The sequence below is a fragment of the Puntigrus tetrazona genome, chromosome 1, assembly GCF_018831695.1.
Source record: "Puntigrus tetrazona isolate hp1 chromosome 1, ASM1883169v1, whole genome shotgun sequence".
Taxonomy (NCBI): Eukaryota; Metazoa; Chordata; class Actinopteri; order Cypriniformes; family Cyprinidae; genus Puntigrus; species Puntigrus tetrazona.
In genome coordinates this window covers 9134606-9157621 of record NC_056699.1, presented here as the reverse complement: position 1 = coordinate 9157621, position 23016 = coordinate 9134606, and positions in this window count along the sequence as shown.

Here is a 23016-nt window from a genome sequence, read left to right as displayed (position 1 = left end):
CACACTGTATGCACTGATAGACAGAGCTTAAAAACAGACACAGCCTGGGGGAAGTTAGGGTGTGTGTGCGTGTGTTTATGTCCATGCATGCTTATGTTAAAGCCAGTGTTCATCATCTATGAACACATTGTGTGTGGGAGGGTGTGTGTGTGTTATGCCAAAAAGGGTCAGTGTGTTGCTTTCTCTCGTCACATCAGAGTCGACATAAAAGGCTTGTGCGTTGTGTGTGCGTGTTTTGTGTGTATGCGGCTGTGTGCTTTGGGTAGGTGGCTATGGACGGATCAGTCGGGTTGTGACACACGCTGGTGAATTTAAATTTAGAGAGCTCAGCACAATATTGCCAGAGGCAAGAGTTGTCCTATCTAATACCTACTTAAAACAACAAGCAAAAAGAAGAGAAAAAAGGAACCGAAGGGGGAAAGACTGAACGCAGAGATGAAAATATGGATGTTAAGAAGACAAATTAACTTTTACTTTTGCTTAAAAGAGTTTGGCTAACCTTTCAGGGTCAAATGCACAAAACTGGAGTTAAAACGGGTTCTAACACAAACACTGGTAAAGCAATTATAAATGCATGTAGTTTGCAACTGTTCAGTCATATTCCTTAAAACGCATAATGAAAATCTTCTCACCCCTCTGCACGAACCAAAAAAACAGTAGTATTTTAACCACAGTATTTTAACTAACAGTAGTAGTATAGTTCTGTATAGTATATGTGGTAACCACAGCTAATCCATTGTAAAGACAGGGTAATAAAAAATAAAAATATAAAACTTGCCATGCAACGAATAAGCTTATTTATGCTTCCATGAGTCGATGCTGATTTTAAGCAAAAAATCTTTCAGATATGTTTTGTCGTTTGACCACATCAATAAGACACCACATTATGACTAATAACAATCCTGAATTCTTGCCCACAAACAGGGACAGTATTGATCAACAGACAACAAATAGAGATAAATGAATGCCCCTCAATATTAGGCTCTGCTATATGGATGTGTGTGTGTGTGTGTGTGTGTGTGTGTGTGTGTGTGTGTGTGTGTGTGTGTGTGTGTGTGTGTGTGAGATCTAGTCAATCGTTACTTAAAATCTAAACAGATTTGGTCTCCAGGGCTTAAATAAAGCAAGAGAAAGTCAATATACACATGAAACATAGGAACTGGGAAGCTTATATTTGTGTGTGTGAGAGTATGTATATAAACCCACTACATATTATACACACACACACACACACACACACACACACATATTTTTGTAATACTACAGTGTAATATTTATTAATAATAATAATAATATTATTTAGATAATCACAATTTAAAAATAACTGTAATGTAATCTATGACTAATAATGATCAATATTATAGGGTATCAGTCTAAAATGTGCTTTGCATTCATTTGATATTTTCCTATTGTCTGTTTGTGTGTTGCTGTGTCGAACTAGGCATGTGTGCAACAGCAGAAGTGGTTTCTTTTGGCTCTCTTTAGTACCCTATGGGAATACTTTAGGCACTCACTATTCAGCTTAGCATTCACAGGCCAAAGGAAGCACTGCGACACTCTGGCTCACTCTGACACACTCGCATGCTACTAAACCTCTGGACACACGAGACCCTCTAATGAACGCAGAGAGAGAAAATGTAACATCAGATATGAACTCGAACCACAGACACGCATATTTATACCACGACAATCTCCTAACAAAAATCTTTAACAAGCCACACAGGACTCTGATACAGAAACACAACAGAAGCGAGGACAGTCTCAAACTGAGAGATGTGCAAAAATGCGTGTCTACCTACACAGACATGCGCTTCCCCACTTAGAAGTTTTGAAAGAACTGTAAATGTTAGATTGAAGATATCTTAAGAGTATGAGTGAGAAAGCAAGAAATAGAAGGTGATAGAGAGTGCATGCATTTTCACCGGAGCATTCATCTGCAGCACTTTGTCTTGTCTGTAGCCCTATTGAACCAGAACACCACACTAGAGATGACTAATAGAGAGACATTAAGACGCTACACACACACATGCTATAAACACACACATACACACATTTACATTATTATGGAGATTATACTATATTAGATTACATTAGATTAGGGATGTGAAAATCAAAGCAGCGATACATTTCTGGAAACAGAACAGATTGGCATTTTGATCCAAGAGTCTAATTTAAGACCGGGATTCTGATGACAAAACATGGCTGTCTCCAGTAAATCCCATAGCATGCACACACATTTGTCACAGTTTGGATTGATCTTGGACTCGCACGCAACTCCTGCAAGCACAGAACCTTGAATATATATATTATTATGGGTTTGTGGACTACTTGCATTTACTCCGTACAATACATGCATTTAAAAACCTGTATTATTATTTTTCTTTCACAGAACACAAAAGGAGATACTGTCAAATCGTTCAAGGCAAGGTTTTCAGTGAAAAATAACACATTTCTGTCTGTTTTTTTTTTTAAATATGGCTTACAATAGGTTTATGATGCTTATAATGGCTATATGTTATTTTTTTTTAAGCCTTTCATTGTATGGAAGACAGCAAGTAGAACGCTTTATTGGATTCCTCCGTTTGGTATTCCACAAATGTCACGATTTTTATGTCTATATGCATTCATTTAATGTTTGCTTAAACTATTTCTTAATTCTTTTTATTAAAAGAAATGGTACGAATGGTCATGAAATCATTTTGAAATAGAAATGAAAAGGGGCTGGTGGTTTTCATTTGAACTCTATGATATCTTCAGGAGTGGGTTGTGGAATTTTTCCTCTTAGAAATGTATAGATGAACATATTACTTAGCCAGCTTAAAACTGCTTCAAATATCTTTAAACTGGTGTTTTTGCTGGTTTAAGAAGGTTTAGCATTGCCTTCAACTGGTTTAGTATATCAGCCAGCTAGTCTTTCACCTGAGAAGTATGCAACACCTCTAAAAAAAACCATCAAAACAGATCAGCCAAACCACTTTAGACTTGTTTATGCTATTTTTTTCAGCATGGTACCGATTTCATGAAAACATAAGGTCAGACACGGTGCAACTGTAAACAAGGCCGAGCGAAATCAAGTTAAATCAAACGAGAGATGCACAAAATGCTATGAGAAGAACGAAAAAGCGATAGAATGAAAAAACGAAATAGATATATGACAGTTTCTCATTCCGCTGCTATGCAGAGCATCAAAAATCAGAGGCCGGGGGAGTGAGACGCACACATCAGGTGTCAAGAGACAGAAAGAAAGAGGGGGCGAAAGAATGAGAGAGAACATTGACTTGCAAGACATAAGATCTGTCAAGTGTCATTCCGTCTCTCCGACCTCTCCGTACCACTCCAACCTGTAACGCAAACAAACAAATCAAATGTGCGTTGCGGGCTGAGCAGAAATACAGCGGCGCTTTTGCGTGTCTTTCAAACCTCTGGTGTATTAGATGATATCATCCAAAGTAATATAATAGATAATAGGCCTACGAGAGTCTCGGTCTTATCTTAGATTCTTGATTAGCAATTAACAATCCACAATTAGAAAACCATTTTAGGTTTGTCCAGGCGAACAGGATTTGTGACAGAGGGATATCCACTAGAGTAACAGAACGAGCGAGCTGTCTAATAGGATTAGCAGCATGTCATTAAACGAGTTGTCCCGGGCGGAGAGAGGAAGAATGGGACGAGAGAAGGACAGAGAGATTAGGGATGTGAAAGTCAAAGCGGCAAACGTCTGAAAACAGAACAGATATTTTCATCTAGGAGTCTAAAATAAGTCCTAGACTTGGACAACAATACATGGCTTTTTCCAATAAATGGCTGAATAATGACACACAATGAGGGGCGAATTCATGTTTTCCACTACAGATATGTGTAATTTTATGGCCCATTGCATTCCATAAAATGCCATTTGTAATGCATACCATTGGTTTACTCAAGATACTGTAAATGCACAAAATGCTCGAAAGATACATTTTCCGTAAACAAGACTAACATATAGACAGAAACAGTGTTGCTTTTTTAAGTACAATTAGAATTGTGAACTAATGTAGAGCTAGCATTATTTACTTAAAGGAATAGTTCACCCAAAAATACTAATACATTGAATATATAAATATTTAAACAAAAAATGGGTGCTATGTACTAGTATTTTGTGCAGAAGTGATGGTTAAAGTTAAAATACCTTAAAACTCAAACACGTTCTGTGAATTCTTTTCATAGAATGAGCCAAAAAAACAGAACACTAAAGTAACTGTCATGTCGAGTGGCTGTAGAGCAGCGCACAACACGGGAGAATTACAAAAAACAGACTCTAACTTACACTGAAAAGAAAAGGCAAAAAAACTGGTAAACAATCAGCCAACTAAAATAAATACAGGACAATGAAACTTGGGCTGAACACAGGGTTTAATGAACGAAGACCAACGGGATAATTAACTAGACACAGGTGGAACTGAATGAACCAATCAAACAACACATCAACAAGAACAAATATGAAAAAACAGGAACTCCACGGCAACAGAAACATGATAACATTATTCATATAAACATCATTCATCGTTTTGAATATACTTGAGACCGCATAACAAATTTGAACTGACTACTGTATGTATTATCACAGTCGAAAGTTTGTAAATTGGGCGCATTCCAGCACATGTAGACTTCATTATTCATAGAGTCATTTACATGGCAATTAATGCTGTGCTATTACCACAGATGGAAAGCTGACAGAAGGCAGAATTTTATATAAAACAGATATGTGAACTTTCTATTAATAATGGCAGCAGTTATTGATCAAATAATAAGCAAGTAGTCTATCTGAAGTACACCAGATCATGGCAGTCATGTAGCTCTCTGAACCGGCCAGCAAGACCAGGAATTCTACTGTGCAAACTGCGTTGAGCACAGATTTTGAGGAATGTTTGCACCCTCACCTGATTTGCATAATTCTTTTTGTGAACCAGGTGTTAAAACAATACGGAAAGCAAATGCAAATAATTGACACTATCAGCCGCCACATTTCAGATTTTGTGAATTCCCTCTTCTGTCTTTTGCCTTGTTGACAATGATAACCCATTGCAATGTAGATGTGTTGCTCACACTGCAAGGCTGTGTCCTTGTAGTGAGCATGTCAGAGGAGCTAAAAGTCTCTACACATTTTAATATTTCTTTAGATCTTCCTCTCTCTTTCTTCTCCCTGCCTGCACTACTCAAAATTCCTTTTTCAATTCATGAGAGCAGAGGGAAAGGGGAAAGCCTTGTAAGACATTCTTGCTACCAATTGGATCAGTCATTTTTACTGCCTCCTCACAACCGGTTGACTGGGGCATGTACATTCAGAGCAGCTGAGTGACCTGCACTGATTCAGAACCAGAACCAAGTGCAGAAGCTTGTTTAAGCGATGTTACCCTGCACCAGTTCACTGGCAAAGGCAAGTAGAGCATGCACCCTGGAGCATTCTCACCTCCCTTGAACTTCATTCACCCTGACACACACGCACACACACAGACTGCATACACAGCAGCAACAGCAGCCAAATTATATAAAAAATGCAAGAGTAAAATTCTTTAAAAGGTGAAGTCAGCTCAGTGGTGTGAAACTTGAATATGCTAGTATTGAAGATACAGCGTGTGATAAGATTAGGCACTTTCCATTTGTTTTATATTGCCTTATTAAAGCATCAGTGGATTAATTTTTTTATTTTTAATTTATCATTATTATTATTTTTTTTTTTTTATATTGCTTGGATATAGCCGTGGCGGTGGTACTGTCTCACTTATTCACTTGAACACATTGATTCATTCAGGAAACAAAACAAGCTTTTAAGAGAGTGACAGAATCATTCGTTTAACTGATTTGTTCAAACACACTGATTCACTGAGGGATTAAAAACAGCTATTGTGTGTTGTACAGCAATTTTAGTGGTAGCTTTTTGAGAAATATTTTTATTGCAACACAGCTAATATAAATAATAAATAACTCTATAATAATAATAATAATAATAATAATAATAATAATAATAATAATAATAATAATAATAATAATAAAGGCAAATTTTCAAACCAAACTTTAATTAACAGAAAATTATATTGTCTGCTAAATGCATAAATAAAAGGTCACTAATAACCACAAACTATTTTTTTCACAAAGTTAATCTAAAACCTTATTATTATTATTATTGTTTCATTTTGATGATTGTATATTAAACAGATAGCTGAGTATTGAGTTTATATATTATTTTTGAATTTATAATTTTAGATATAATTGAATATTTTATAACAGCTTTGTTATAAATTTATACATTTTATAGCTTAGTCTAACCACCTAAGGTGGAAGAACAACTTTGCCTGAGTGTTAAGTACTCTATTTCATTAACCATTTATTGTTTATTTTCATAGAAAGTGCTTGTACTATTCCTGCACAGCAACAGTCAATGCCTGTTTTATAATAAAACTAAAATATTAACAAAAAAAATTTACTTTTATATTTGAATTTTCTAATAAAACACAAGGTTCAGCCAGAGGAATTTATTCATATTAATGGCTCTCAAAACAAAGCACTGATAGACCCAGTTTTGTAAAGTACCTGCTTTGCAATACAATTACAAGTTTAGTTTTTTTGTCCCACAAATGACTGTAATTACTTAATGCGGACTGCTGTAATTGCCAAAGCACATTTACATATTCATGCCAATGTATCGAGTGACGTTTTTCTTGTTGCAGAGCGTGGTCTGTCTGCGGTTTGGACAACAGTACAAAGAGAGCTTGTAAACGAGACTAAAGACTGATTGAACGGCAAGGTGTATCTCTCCAGAATTTGTGTCATGAGAATCAACAATCAACCTGCAAGCATGTGATACATAATCTTCCATGATTGTGATTACAGAGTGCATTTATGCTGCTTCTTTGCATTTAAAAATGTCTATGTAATTGCATCTTTTGTTATATGCCAAGGGTTCAAAGTTAACACTAGTTAAGTGCCAAATGCACTGGCAAAACGAGTTTTGTAATCATGTGGAACGGCAGCAAAATGTACAATTTAACTTCCAGGATTTCTTTTTTTTGGTTTTGTTTTATTTTTTTGATGTAAGTGCTGTAATCGGATAAAAAAATACATTCCCAGTAAATTTCTTCATTCAATAATTCATATGCACATGTATTCATTTTCAACCCTTTATATGTCACTTTAGATACAACTTCATGTGAAACTAAAATCTCCCTTTTGCTCCCTCTGGCACAAAAGTAAAAATCCATTTATGCCTACGGCTAATTTTAAATTCAATTGGGGGAAAAACTAACAGCAAGATGGCAAGTAACTGTGAAACTGCTGACTGAATGTGTCAAGTCCAAGGGACATCTCTGTTACCCGGTGTCCCAAAGTCTAGGAGGTGCAAAGTTAGTCTCTGAGACGCCATCCCAAGAGTTTAACTTTCCCCAACACGCCAACCGATTCATGAAAATTCCGGGAAAACCAGCCCATGATCTTACAAATGTAATTAGCGATCCATCAAAAGAAGTTCTGCTTGACATCTAGACTCAGATTAAATGTTATGTGCGAACATACTTTCAGTAATTAATTTATTTATGAGGATCTCACACTTGTAAACCTGGTGTTTGATGCAATGGAAGGGAATGTTTTTGTGAATATGAAATCTGCACCACTGTGGAGGCTTGGAAAGAATTTCAAACAGAACATTTATCAAAGGAACCACTCAAATGCTATTTCAAATTATCTAGTTACAAGATTATTTCAAATCATTTATTTGAAAAGTGATTATAATGTTACAAAAACGTGAAGATACCACTAGTGAATATTACAAGACCTTCCATACAATAGGGTCATTAATAAACTCGCTGGTTATTAATTGCTTCTCCATATAAAAGGGTTTAGTTTGTCACTCCTCCTTCTAGAAACTTTAAAGAGACTAAGACAGGGAACTTCTTTTGACAGAAGCTCTAAAAAAAGCTGTAATTACTGTGGTGCAGTACTGCTGTAATTGCCAGAGTACTGTGGGCATTTATGCTTTAGAGAATTTCACAGGAAATTCGGTACAAGGCAGCACATTTTCCTGAACCGCTTCCTGAATACAACAGGGAGATGCTACACAATGTTGGGCAAACAGAATCAGGGAAAACTACAAAAGCTCTGTGGTAGAGACAACCATGAAACAGTCACTATTTAAACAAAAATGAAGTAGCGCTAGCTTTAGCTCCAGGGATGATGTCAACAAAGACAACAAGCGCCTACTGTGTTTCAACCAAGCCAGTTAGTTGTGATGCCTGGAAAGAGTTTTGTGAGTTGCATGAGGACTCTCAGCACTGATTTGGAAATTCCGAGGTGCTGGGCACATACAGTATACTCTGACAAACACAGCATAAAAAAAGTTAATATTCTATATTACTAGTTTTATGCATGCAATACAGTCTGGATGGTTGACATTGTCAACCATAGCAGCATTCTGTCATGTTACAATCAGCATGTTAACAATTTCTGTAAGATTAAGCATTTATTTTAAGCAGCTCACTTCTAAAAAGGGAAAGCCAAAATGGACAAAAGTCTTTTGTTTGTTCTCATACCTGCTTAACCATATTTTGGGGACAAATTGGTATCAACATGCTAAAAAACGCTGGGTTGAAAGCAATTATGGACGAACCGAGCAACTGGGTTGTTTTGAAAATGAACATTTTCTGGGTCAAAACAACCCAAAACCAGGCTTTGTTCTTTTATCACCCAGCATTTTTTAGAGTGTTGATACCAATGGCTAAGTAAGTACAAGCACATAAACAGAAGACTTTAATCCAAAGTTTGTCTGCTTTGGCTTTTCATAGTCAGGTTGTTTTTTGTTTGTTTGTTTGTTTGTTTAGAAGTTGGTTAAAAAGAGTGTTTCTAAAAAGATTGTTTCTGGCATTGTATCTTGTAAGTTTTGCAAGAACTGCAAGTGGCCAAACTCCTGTCTTAAAGTCTGCAGAGCACAACTGAATAATTTATAAATGAAATTGTAAGTGAAATATTTGGTTGTCATTACATCATGATAGAACACATCTCTGACCACAAAGTCAACACACAGGTTCATGAGGTCCAAATAGCTTTTGTTTGCAAAATAGAAGGCTCTGGAAAAATTTAAACAACAGAGTAAACAACAAGTCAGAGCATATGTATGACACTACGTTGAATGTACAGAGCATGTTGTAATTTTGAAGAATTTTATTGGTGACAGAAATCACAAGACACAGCTTCTCTTTTAATATCTGTAAAGTATTCACAGCAAAGAGCACTGAGAAGCTTGTTGAATGACCATACAATGCAAACCTAAAGAAATGAAGCAGAAACACACACACACACACATACGGTATGTGTGTGTGTTTCTTCTTCATTTCTTTAGTTAGAGATGGGCGATATGTTATCGTTTGTGATATACCATTGAAAATTCTTGATGTTCAGCCGAATAACGCTACAATCATTACAAGACCGTTTAGATCTGCATCTCATGTCTCCGATGAGAAGAGGAACTGGCTGATGACTGAATTCGCAAAATGGCCTCAAGCGATTAGGAATTAAACGTTATGTTTTCTAATACATTCATCAGTTACATGTAGCCTATTCAAACAGCACTGCACAAGCTCACAGTGTATCTGCTTTTAGCTAGGGTTCAAAATCCAAATCTGCGCTTAAAGAGTCAGCTGCTAGGTAACAATTTCATTTTTAAAATAAGAGTATGACGATAATAATAACAATTACAACAGCTCTATTGATACATTTAGTATACTGTAAGTCGCAGTGTTCAAATTGGGATCTTTAATATTTTTCAGTGTTTTCAAAGAATTCTCTTCTGCTCAGCAAGCCTGCATTTATTTGTAGTAGAAAAAAAATGCATGCCTGATTTAAGAAGGGGGTCTCAAAAATGTCCAAAATTGTTTTCCTAACTTATTTATTTTAAGTTAAATTGTTCTTTTTAGAGTTTAAATAAATACAGATTCTGTGTTTACATTTGAAACTTATTTGATTTTAATTATCATTGTGTAATTGCTGTGTGGTGTTCAGCACAGTCACTGGAACAAAACTTAAACATAACATAATCTGCTATTTTACAGAAAATGATTCATAATAATAATATATTATCGTCATTGGTATCGTTATCGCAATAAATACCTGAAATGATCGTGATACATTTTTTAGGCCGTACTGAAAACACAATGAAGGTTTTCCAGAGAGCAGAACATGTTTCAAAATACACCATTAAGTTTGGCCTTGCAAAAGGCGACCTTCACAGTTGTATTATATGTGGTCAGCACTGTATGTTTGTGCTTGTAATTAGTCCCTGTTTGGAAGAAAGAGTAACACATGGTTGCCCTACGCTGACCTGAATAACTGCACTCTATGCAAAAGTCAAAAGGAGAGCACAATAGTGAGAGCTACATTGTTGAAAGCCTCTTGATGCATTGGACCAAGACCATGTCTGATTTGAACTCTCGCGATTGGTGTCGCAAGAGGCTAGACAAGTGATTTTGGGTCTCTACAAAACCCTGGCAAGCTGCCTACACTACCAGCAACGGAAAAAAATATCATTAAATTACTTTATACTATGGGGCCGTTGACTGCTTGGATCTGATTGGCTGACGCATGTTCTAAATTTTTTTAGGGAACCGCACAAAAAGCATAGTTCCAGGCAGCTCTTTGACCGCATTAAATGATCATATCACATCATCAAATGGTTTAATCAAAATAAACAAAACCCACAAAGACCCTGGCCAAAAAAAATAAATACAGTAATCAATATGATAAAAAACGATTTCCATGTTTTGCCACAAAATTATGTTTTATTATGTACAGAAAGCACATCTCTCTCTCTCTCTCTCCCTCAGAGATGCACATACATTAACATATGCGCTGATGTTGTAAGCGCTATGTTAGTGAAAAAAAACAACTTAAAGTTTCAATATTAGTCTAACATTTTTGAGAGATGCACAGACTTGGAGGTAATTCACATGCTCTCTCTCTCTCTCTCTCTTTCACGCACACACACACACTCATAACTTAGTTATTAACTGCATTTATCACCAGCTCAAACCTCTGTTACTAGTAAATTACATTTTGTAATTAACAACGAAGGCATTGATTGAGATGCGCAAGAAATAATCTTACTTTATAGCGTTTTAAATACAAAACTGGTGTATGTATGTATATATATATATATATATATATATATATATATATATATATATATATATATATATATATATATATATAAAAAAGAATATAGAATATATATCATCTGATCGATGTCTGGAGGTGTGGCAACTGTAGTATAAGCAGAATAATTGACTCAGAGCATTGAATTATTAGAAAAATAATTCATTACCACCTCGGGTGTGCATTAGTATACTAATAATTCATCGGCCTTTGTCAATTATTCCTTACATAAAGAATATGATATTTCATTATTATATATTTGTTAAATGTTTTAAAATGTTAAATACTGCATTGTCCACCAACTTGAATTTAATTAATTTAATGAGTTTAATTAATCCATACATTCATTCTTTCATTTCTTCGTTCAGTCTACACAAAGGATCCTGTATATGCAAAGCCATCTCACTGTACAAGCTAGTGTGTCAGGAAAAAGAATTGGGTATTTATTTTAAAAATAGCATGGCCTATGGACTAAACATGTGCTTGCTTTTATTAGTTACCGAGAACTAGCGTACAATAGTTTTTCCTTTCCATTACATGACATACACCGCTAAGGAGCCTGGGCATGAAACTATAAAGCCTATGACCATTGCTGAATGATACACTGTATTAGCTTAACATTAATTATGGAGGACATATCAAAGACGGGTACTCTAAAGCCTTGCATGTAATCCTGCTCTCTATAATAGTGACCGTTGTGATCAAATAACAGTATGTTCTCATGTACTGTTAATATAAAAAGTACTGCACACTGTGTGTTACACACATAGGCGTGTGAAATATTTGGTTAATTTTAGGTATACTAATAGATTTCAGACTTCTAGTGTTAATAATGTGATCACAATGTTTAAAAATGATCAAATTTACATATTTATTTTCAAACACACAGGCTCACTGTATACTTCAGGCTGTTGGACTGCTTGTTAATACAGACAACGACCAGGACATGGTCAAAGCGATCTTCTGAAGTTCAAACCGAGCACTAGAATGGGAAAGAAAGGTGATTTAAAGTGACTTTGAATGTGGCATCATGGTGCCAGACAGTCTGGTCTGAGTATTTGAGAAACTGATGATCTACTTACATTTTCACATTCTCTAAGATTTACTTAGCATGTATCCAGTGAGCAGCAGTCTGAATTGACTGAATTCAGACTGGTTGAAGATGATAGAAATTGTGTCAACACAAACACAACAGTGACTCAAATAACCACTTGTTATAAATGAGATATGCAGAAAAGCATCTCTGAACACACAACACGTCGAACCATAAAGCAGATGTTCTACAGTAGCAGAAGAGCACACCAGGTGCCACTACTTTTAGCTAAAAACAGGAAACTGAGGATACAATTTGCTCTGGCTCACCATAATTGGACAGTAGAAGACTGGCAAAAGGTTGTCTGCTCTAATGAGTCTTGATTTTTTCCCTGCATGGTAAGGTCAGAATTTGGCGTAAACAACATAAAAGCATGGATCCATCCTGCCTTGTAACAATGGCTTAGGCTGGTGATTGTGGTGTAATGCTGTGTGGGATATTTTCTTGCCACATTTTGAGCTTCTTAGTACCAGTTGGGCAATGGTTTCTCGATCTTAAAAATTAAGATCTACAACCTAGGGTCAGCAGAAATATGTGCCTCTACATACATTTCTGAAAAACTGAAAAAAAATATCTACAAATCGCTGCAGTTTCCAGTTAAATGAACACTAGAGTTATTATTAAGTGTGGATAAGTATTATATAATTAAGGCTACCTTTCACACAATTACCTGCAGAATGTTATGTTATGCTATTTTAACATTCTGCACGATTTGAAAACTGATATTTTTAAATGCTGTTGTTGCATATACAGCTTCATATGTATCAGTTTTCGAATTCTGCAGGTTTACTCTGTACCTCGCGTGATACGGCATTGCAAGTTCCAGTTTGTATCCTGTGAAAGTACAGATCAATAAAAAATAAGTTTTTACATTACTTTATATTTCGGGTAGGTTTTGGCTTCTTTTTGGTGTAGGGATATTTCCACAATAATAGAGCATTAATCTCTAGCGACACTAAAGTTCCTTTTATGTAAAGTCCGTTTACTCGGCTGCCATATTTGCAACGCCTCAAACAAGACCAAGTCCTGTCTAAATGAATGGGAAAATCCTGAAATTTCAAAAACGGCGATTAAATTACATATTTCAAATCAGCAACAAAATCTGAAATAACTACCACATCATTGTTGTTTCTAATGCTTTAAAAGGCTTATTTTTTAAGATACAAACCATCCAATATGCACGCATAGCTCCAATGCGTTTATGTCTGTGCAAGGTTTCTATGGGAAGCTATGGGTTTCTATTCTAATAGCCGCTGCAGTGACTTTACCAATCAATGATGTGCACTTTGCTTTAGAAGGCGGGACTATTCCCATTCATAAGTACAGGAGTAAATCATATTTGTATTTCTATAGACTTTGGTGAGACTCACTGAATTTTAATACTGAATGGCTGTATGTTCCTCAAGCAGCATTAGGCCTCTGTACCAACGTAATAAAACGTGCCACGGTCACACATTAAATTAAATTCCAGCACCACTCTCTGGACATTTCACTTTGAAACTGCTGCAGAACATGCAGTAAAGAACATAATTACGGGGTTGCAAAAATGTATGTAGAGGGACGTATTTGGACGTATATAAGTCTGGGTTGTACTCAAATGTCCACCACGTCACTAGATATCAATTCAATCGGATATGGTGGAATGGGAGCTTTGCATTCGACAATTCTGCAGCAACTGCGTGATGCTATCACATCAATATGTGAATAAAATCTATGTAATTAAGACATGTGAACTAGTGAGGCATACCTAAAAAAAGTGGCTGGTGAGTGTTTACAAGCACTTATATGCAAACGTATATCTGATATGTCACTTTGTAGGATGTCAGCTGTCACTATTTCATGTCAACTACCAACGTAAACAACACACAGACAGAATAGCTGCATGTAAACTGTGGTTTTAGCAGGGCTGCTGATTAGACAAATTATGAATTAATTTGATGATGCGTCTGTTGTTGTGGGTTGCAAAACCGTCAAAGATGAAAAGCTGCATATGGAAATGAGTGGGTACAGTCTGAGACTGATATAACATCCATATTGAATTGCCTATTCTAAATCAGCATCAATGAGGTTATGTTTTCCATTTTTAGTATTTGTGGTCTGTTTGGAAATCCCCAGGGGAGTTGTATAGGAAGATTACACATTTTCATAACCAGCTTGGATGGAATTATGGTTTTATAGGGAGCACTGTACCTAATGAGCATCACCCTGACATATGTGTCATACATGTTCACAAGCTCATGCAAGCTGTTCAGAACGAGGGTGATGAAATCATACACAAGTCTGTTCATGTAACATGCCAGCTGGACACTCCTTAGTTGTCAGGGTTGATGCGGGCAATGTGAGACATCAGCAGTCTGTGCAGGCAATTCATAATTACAGAAATGTGCACCACTGGGCAGCAATTATTCAGGCATGACACTCTGGCTTGACTTCATTCAAAAAACTAATGGTTTGTAGAAGTGGGTTCTGAAGATGTGAGAAGTTAAAAATGTATGTAAAAACCCAAGTTGGATGACATATTAGACATTGTCAGTGATAGCTGCCTTAACTAAGCTCTGAAATATTCAATGTAAGTCATTTTAAATTATTTCCAATGATAGTTAATGCAAAATTTCTCTAGTGAGGCTTGACAGTTTTTTAATTTTAATTAATTCTTGTCTTTTACATCTTGTCTTTTGGTATATAAGTAACAGTTCGCCAAAAAAAAAACAGAAAAATCTGTCATTATTATTTAGCCCCATGTCTTAGATTTTATTTTCCTTTTTTTTGGAGAAACAGTGAGCAAATTGTAACTGGATGGTTGTTGTTTTTGTTTTTTTAATGATTTTTATTTTTTGTAGGCTATTCTTTTAATAACTTTCTCTAGGGTCTTGCATACTGAAATCTGATACATCATCATGATCAAGTCAAAACTTGCCTTACTTTGAGAAACTGATTAGCACTAAGAAGACTGTGAAAGTCTTAATTGTCTGCAGTTAGGCTTTAATAAGTAGTTCTGGTTAGCTTAACCATTTAAATGAATGAACTGTGATAGGCTAACAAGAAAGATATTATTATGTACAGATTAAGCGTTTTGTTGCAGGTGTGAGGTGCAAGTTGTTTTTTTCTAGTGTTACAGGGATATTGTACTCAAGATTAAGATGCAGTTGCTGAAACAACCATGCCTTTTAATAGTAATACATATGAAGTCGCAAAAAAAAAAACAATTTATGTGAAGTCGCTTTTGTAGGATTGTGTTTTTGTAATGTTTTGGATCTCAACAGAAGTGGTCACTTTGACCACAACATAATCCTTTCTGTTCTATATGGAGAAAATAACAGCATATTAGCAAATAATGACAGAATTTTCATTTTTGGGTGAACTAAGAGTGTTAAAGTGCTTGCATTGAGTACTTGTTTCCATTATAGCATCTAAAATCGTTCACCCTGCATCCCCCTCTCTTTCTCCGTCTCTTCTCAGATGACTCAGCGTAATCCCTCGGCACAACATGAGAGCAAATACTCTGAAAAGAGTCCAGGACCGTGATAAAAGGTTTTGTAAGAAAAGTTTCTTCAGTTGAACACGTCTCCGTGAAAGGACTCCCAAAGATGATGCACTAAAAATAAAGTTTCAATCTTACTGAACTTCTAGTGCTACCCAGATTACTGATGCTATTTGTGTGGTTTGAAACCTAACGCATCAAAAACGTAGGCTACACTTCCTGGTTTTAAATTGGAGGAGCACACTGAGCCGTTCTAAGGATTCTCATTAAGGTATCGTTAGGGAAATTTGTAGGAAGTCAAGCAAGGTCCACAGTCCAGCAGAATAAGAGTTTTAACATGGCATAATTGAGTAGTTAGTGCCCATCTGGGAGCGGCAGGACATCCATGGAATTAAATGGAATTAGGCAGGAATCCCTGAGGAGTGCTACAGTTATAGGAGCTGAAGGGGTCCCTCTCCTCCACACTTCATTTAACTCATGATCCACTGCTTCGAGAGAGAGAGAGAGAGAAAGAGAGAGAGAGAGAGAGAGAGAGAGAGAGAGAGAGCATGTGATACATTTGCTGCCATATAAAAGTGGGATTTCAGTTCAGCTCCTGTTATTTTCAGTGGGTTCAAGGCGATTTGACTTTACCAACAGTGACAGAGTATGGTGTAGAGTGAATTAGCATACCTGAAATGTCACTAACTGACATCTTCCACTCACATTCAAGACTTTATCATCTTAGTTTTATTTGTCATGCATGGTTTGAATTTTACTTTTATATAGTGACTGTCTGGAAGCCTGCTTCTGTCTGAGATATCCTTTATATCCCATTATATCTCAGAATTGTAACATTATATGTAATTACATGCACACTAGCAATTGATCAAAACACACTTGCAACCTTTTGAATTCCAATTTTCAAAGATATTCAGTACAATAACAAATTCTTACTATTAATTAAATTCTTATTAGAATGACTATTAATATCATATTAACTGTTTATTACATGTTCTGCATGACCATATTTCACATCCCTAATCCTACCCAATATCTAATCTTAACGACTACCATACTAACTGTTAATAAGCAGAAAAGGTAAAAGTAATGTTTAATGTTTGGTTAATAGTGAGAATTGTATCTTTTAAAAAAGGTTTGACCAATATGTGTGATATTTATGTTATAATGACTCTATTGTTTATAGAAACTAGAAGTGGCGATACATTAAAATAATTCTAACTACATATACTACGCAGATAAAAAAAAAATTCTATATTATAAAATCAAGTTAAATAAAAGACTCAAGTAGATTGTTTATTTATATACATATTTAGTTAAACGGAAGTTGTTAAGGTAATGAAATTAAAATGATAGGAGCAAGTTCAGTTTATTATAAACCTAGTTTTATCTTATTTTAAGCCACCATAGAGGTGTGCTGAGGCCCCCCTAATATATCCCAGACCCCTGCTTGAGCACTGATCTCGCATGTTCAACCGCACATTTCTACTGAATTTTAACAGCAATGATGCAAGCATCATGGTGACGAAATGATTGGATTGATGCACAGGCAAACGATTTTTAAGTGCTTTTTTTTTTTAATAGTGTCTGCTGCATCAAAGACCAACTTGTGACTTGAACCGTGTGGACACAGCAATTTCAGCGGAACAACAGCTCTACAAAGATAAAAAGCAAAGTTAAACATTCAGCAGACGTGGCCTCTATGCGGATTGAAGCTTAACGTCAGCGTTTCTGAAATTACAGACAGGGCTTCTCATCACAAAGAACAACCTCAGCCAGCCGCAATTTCAGATAAATAATAGCCTGTGAACTCATTTGAAAACATGAGCTGTAACTTTATCTGTGCAAGTAATAACAACGTAAGCTAGCTTGCTATAGCACTTGCAATGCCATTATGGCAGCAGAGCTGACCAGGAAAGTATTATTGTTGGCTTAAACTACAAGTCAAGTGGTCAAATTACCATTGTGAACAACATTTCATTGACAGAAACGCAAGCGTGGGATCGTATGTGGCTTCTTGCTGAGAGGACAAATAACAATAACCGTTGGTGAAAACAATGAAAACAGCCTCCATCAGAGATGTTGATTGGACGTGCAGCAGGAGTATGTCAAATCACACTATGGGCTATTTTGTAGTAATTCTGCCGTGCCTCAGAAAAGTAAAAACTTATACTCATAAATCTTTGTTACTGTATATATGATACCAGCTTGAGACACAAACTATCCCATTCACTGGATTTGATAATCTCCTGAGAAAAGTGAAGGCTGAATGAGATGCATATTTTTGCACCAGCAAATCTAATCACACACACCTTCGCCCCCCTGTATTCTTCCTCTTGTCTTCTTGGTTTAAATTCACCTCAGATTTGCACAAAAGACTGAAAGGTAACTAGCTACCAGGATAATAAACTTGCTAATAAAAAAATGAGTAGCTCTGGGTCGTATTTAGCAACCTTGATTCATTGGAAAAATGTGCCTCTACCTACACTTACCATTAACCCCAAAAACGAACATATGTGTACAAATCCCTGTAATTTCTAACTGAACTTCAGTAGCAGATTATTGATTATTATACTACGGGGCAATTGAATGCTTGAATCTGATTGGCTGACAAGCATTCTAAGGTGTGTAATTATTTTCAGGGAACTGCACAGAGAACGTGGTTCCATTACCATATCACTTCGCCAAATTATTTATTTTATTTCAAAGGTACAACAGCATTTACAACAGCAAAATAACCAAAACCCACAATGACACTGGTGAAAAAAATACAGTAAACAATACGATAAAAAAGACTGCTCATTTCCATGTTTTGCCACAAAATTACTTATTACATCTCACCCGCTCTCTCCTTCAGAGACGCACACACATTAACATACGCGCTAATGTTGTTAGCGGTTCTTTGACGACTTTATTCGTAACGTCAACTTAAAAACAAATTGACTTCTCTCAAGCGAGGTAACAACGGCGATGTTAGTGAATAAAATGATCAAGGTTTCACTATTAGCCGAACACTTTTGAAAGATGCATACACTCTGAGGTAATTCCCATGCTTGTTCTCTCTCTCTCACACACACTTACAAACACACACACTGAGTTATTAACTGCATTACTAGACAGCTATCAACAGCTCAAGCCCCTTTTTCTATGTTTAAAATTATGTTTTGGAATTAATAACGGCGGCATTGGTACAGAAGACATAATCCTACTCACAACAGTGTTTTAAGTACAAAAAAATGGACAAATACGTTTCAATATATCATCTGATAGATATCTTGAGGTGCGGCAATTGTAGTATAAGTGGAATAATTGAGCCACATCGGGTTTGCATTATTTTTCTAACAATTTAACGGCCTGTCATCAATTATTCCTTACATTAAGTCTAATTTTCACACTGTTCTTTTCACAATACTGCAATGTCATCAAAAAAAGCTTTTTCCATAGTAAATGACTTAAAATAATTAGTGCTGGCAAACGATTAAAAGGTTAACTAATTAATTGCATATTATTCGCGATTAATCTCAACTAACAGTTTTTAAATATACTTTTATATTGCAATAATTTCACATTCAATATTTAAATGAATGTACAAACAACATGAAGACATTACATTTTTTTATTATTTGAATAATGGCATCTTTTTTGTGACTGTAGGCCAGCAATGTTTGGATGTTCCGATTCTCTTTAGTCACGTGATTAATGGTTGTTCAGGTCTACGCAATTGCACAAACTGCTATAAACATTGGGATTTTACATTTTTATTCTCTTAAACTTATTCTTTGCTCACTCCTTCTCTTCCTGCAACCAAGTATGAATATGTTTGTTTATGTGTTAGATTAGTTTATGCGTCTTAGATTTATCCAATAAAGCCTTACGTACATTAAAAAAGAGAAGTTTTGTGCGTTTTGTGCTTACAAGTTAACGTCTTAAACTGCAGATCTTGTTAGTGTAGTAATTAATAGTGTTTTCACTATATTTTGGAGTTTAATATGCAGCGCAGGGTTGATGTTGCACGGCTCGTTTGGTGAATCGCTGGCTGACTCAGCGAACAGCCGTAAATCAGTGATTCTTTAAAATCTTAAATGATTGCTTTTGAGCTGATTCGCTACAGTTGCTTTAGCAAATGCATTTTTATCTCATGTATGTTAGGTTCAGAATAGAGTTTAGTGTAGACGCTACATCATTTTCAAATACAATAGATCATTAACCTTTTAGCACCACTCAGCAGAGTGTACAAAAATCAATGTAATAAAGCATTGGCAGTTGACATTACAACATGAAAGTGTTATGAAATGTGCAATAAGCAATGTAATATTATTTTGCAAAAAAATGTCGCGACTAGCATGTTTTTCCAATGAGCCTGGGCTAGGGTTAAGCGGGATGAACTTTTCATAGATATCTTGTTGAGCCCTTCTCTCACTATGGATCTGATACCTGGGATACCTGTTTATAAGATAAGGATGCATTTAAGACATACTGATCAAGTCATCATTAGCTAGATCGAACATAGAATGATGGCAAAATGTAATCTCTAAAGAAAAGTTAAGGAGATCACAGGAAGTCACTTAAAATGCTTTGAACAACTGTAGTGGGATTAATGCAGTGAGCATAGCACTGTATTTGTGACCCTGCACCACAAAAAAACAAGTTTTAAGTGTTCATTGTTCGAAATTGAGATTCATGCTGATTTCATATTTATATTGGAAAGCTGAATAAATAAGCTTTCCACTGATGTATGGTTTATTAGGATATGACAATATGGTAGCACTTTAGAATAGGGAAGACTTATTGGGAACATACTTATTGACTATGCCTCAATAAATTCCTTATTTGCTACTTATTAATAGTTGTATTGTATTATTAATTAGGTAGTTGTTTAGGTATATATATATATATATATATATATATATATATATATATATATATATATATATATATATATAGTTCAGGTAGTGAGTCGGATTAAGGATGTACAATAAGGTCATGCAGAATAACACATTAATATGCACTTAATTACTTCAGCTAAATGGCTAATACTCTCAATATATATCCCTACATGCTAATTATTAGCAATGTATATTAGCTACTAATCAAAAATGTTGTTTTGATCCAATTTTTTTTTAAATAAATAATTTTGAGTACAGTTTGGTGTGTTCCACTTGGCTCTCTCTGGGTCTCGTCAGACTCATGTCGGCCCGATTCTTCATGTTGAATCGGCGAGGGGGATGTCGGGCCGTCGAGGGAAAGTGAGTACTCTAATTGGATGCATAGTTTCGCGAATCAGACAAAGAATTAAAGCAAAATTGATGAAAACGAATAATGAAGGCGGCACAAGCAGAAGACTCTTGCGATGCTTAGTGATCTCCCCCTCGATAGAACTTGCGATCTCTTTCCGCGGCCGTACAAATCGCGTTCCGATTGTTTTCCCCGCAGCAAAAACGCACCCTCGTCCCACCCGGTGGAAATACTCGGTAGTTATGGGTAAAATGTATCCAAGAGCAGCTTTCAAAGAACCTGGAACGTACATTCACATCAAATGTTATCTCAGCAGCAGAGTTTCACTTACGGGACACAGCACTTATGCGCAATCACATTGCATTGATCCCATGTGCTTTTAAAACCTTGCCGGTTAAACATTTAATTCACGTGCTGTTCTGGCTTGCTTCACATGAAGAGTGCTCACTGTCTTAAACAGTGCTTGATTACTCATCTTATAAGTTCTCTTTCGCGTCTGATGGATTTCACGTCTAATATTGTCAAAAGCACATAAGGTTTACATATAAACACGGCTAGTTATGTCGAAAAATAAAAGTAAACATTTTAAAATAAAAAGGTGCAGGTCTGCTGCCGGATTTTGGATAGTTCAGCAAAAAAAAATACATTTTGGTTATAATTTGTTTCTTGTGCTGAACACAAAAGAAGACGTTTTGAAGAATGTTGGTAACCAAACAGTTGCTGGTTCACACTTACTTTGACAGTAGGGAAAAATACTATGGAAGTTGCTGTGGACCAGCAAGTGTGTGGTTGTAATCTAATGTATTTCTAATAACAAAGAAAAAATAATGAAAAAGATTTTTATCTTTGCACGCTTTGGCCTAAAACTTTGCTGTTCTTTTTTCCTTTTTACCTTGAAAAATCTCTACCAAGTCAAGTGTTTAAATGTGCAATTTTTAAGGACCTGCTTTTGACTTGACAGGTCATGGATTCATATCTGTGTTGTTTTATGGAATGTAAAGGGATGAATTATCATAATAATTTGAGCACAGAATGGACTGACAAATGATCCATGTTCTAGTCTAATTTGACCTGTGGCAGTAGCATGTTTAACTGTGTCTTTGAAATGCAAAACGTAACTTCATATTACAAATCTTGAATGATTCCCAAATAATGAGCGGTTAATCATGTCAAGTATAATATTTATCACTTGACCTAGAGCAGATAATCTGCAATTGATCTAGCACTCTAAAACACAATTAGCCGTGATTCCTGATGCTCAAATGAATCCCAGCTGAAGCCTAACTAGGGCCCAGATACAAATCCCAGCAATGAGACACCGTGAGCTTTTCCACCTGAACGCTCATATGATGATGTTTTCATTGCCGTATGTAGAAGACAGCTTGTTTCTTAAATGGAAACCTGATTGTCTATTCAATTTTTCATTTATTTCCCTTCTGCAAATGAAAGCTTGCAGATCGCCGACATTCATGAGTAATTAAACATATCAGCAGATTTACACATCCCTGTAATGCTTCCCCTTTCATGATGAACTTTAAAAGCCGTTTTACACGCGCACATGTCAGTATTAAGTGCGGTAAATGCACCCCTGCAGGTATCAAAATGCTTTACAAGCTTCATGTCGTGTGCTCTTTCTCCTGTACCATTTCCTCTAGCTCTCTCTTCCTCAGAAACGTGCTACTTAGCTGAAAGAGTCTCAGCATGGGAGAGTTTAACATGGAGAACTGCGTCGACTTATTTAACTCAGCAAGGGAGAGAGACAGATAAGAAGCGAGCATATAAAAATACTGCAAGCTATAAGGGAGACCGGGGCTGGTTGTCACAACTCCAAAGTTCTCTCATTGTTAAAAAGATAGTTCACCTGAAAATGCACGTTTTTCACCATTTACTCAACCAGAAGCCATTCTAAACATGTGTGAATTGTTTTCTTCTGCTGAAAACAAAAAGAAGATAATAGTAAGCTTTCCTTACTAAAAAATATAAGATATAAGAAATTACTAATTTGCTGCTTCTTTTTAGTTTAGCAATG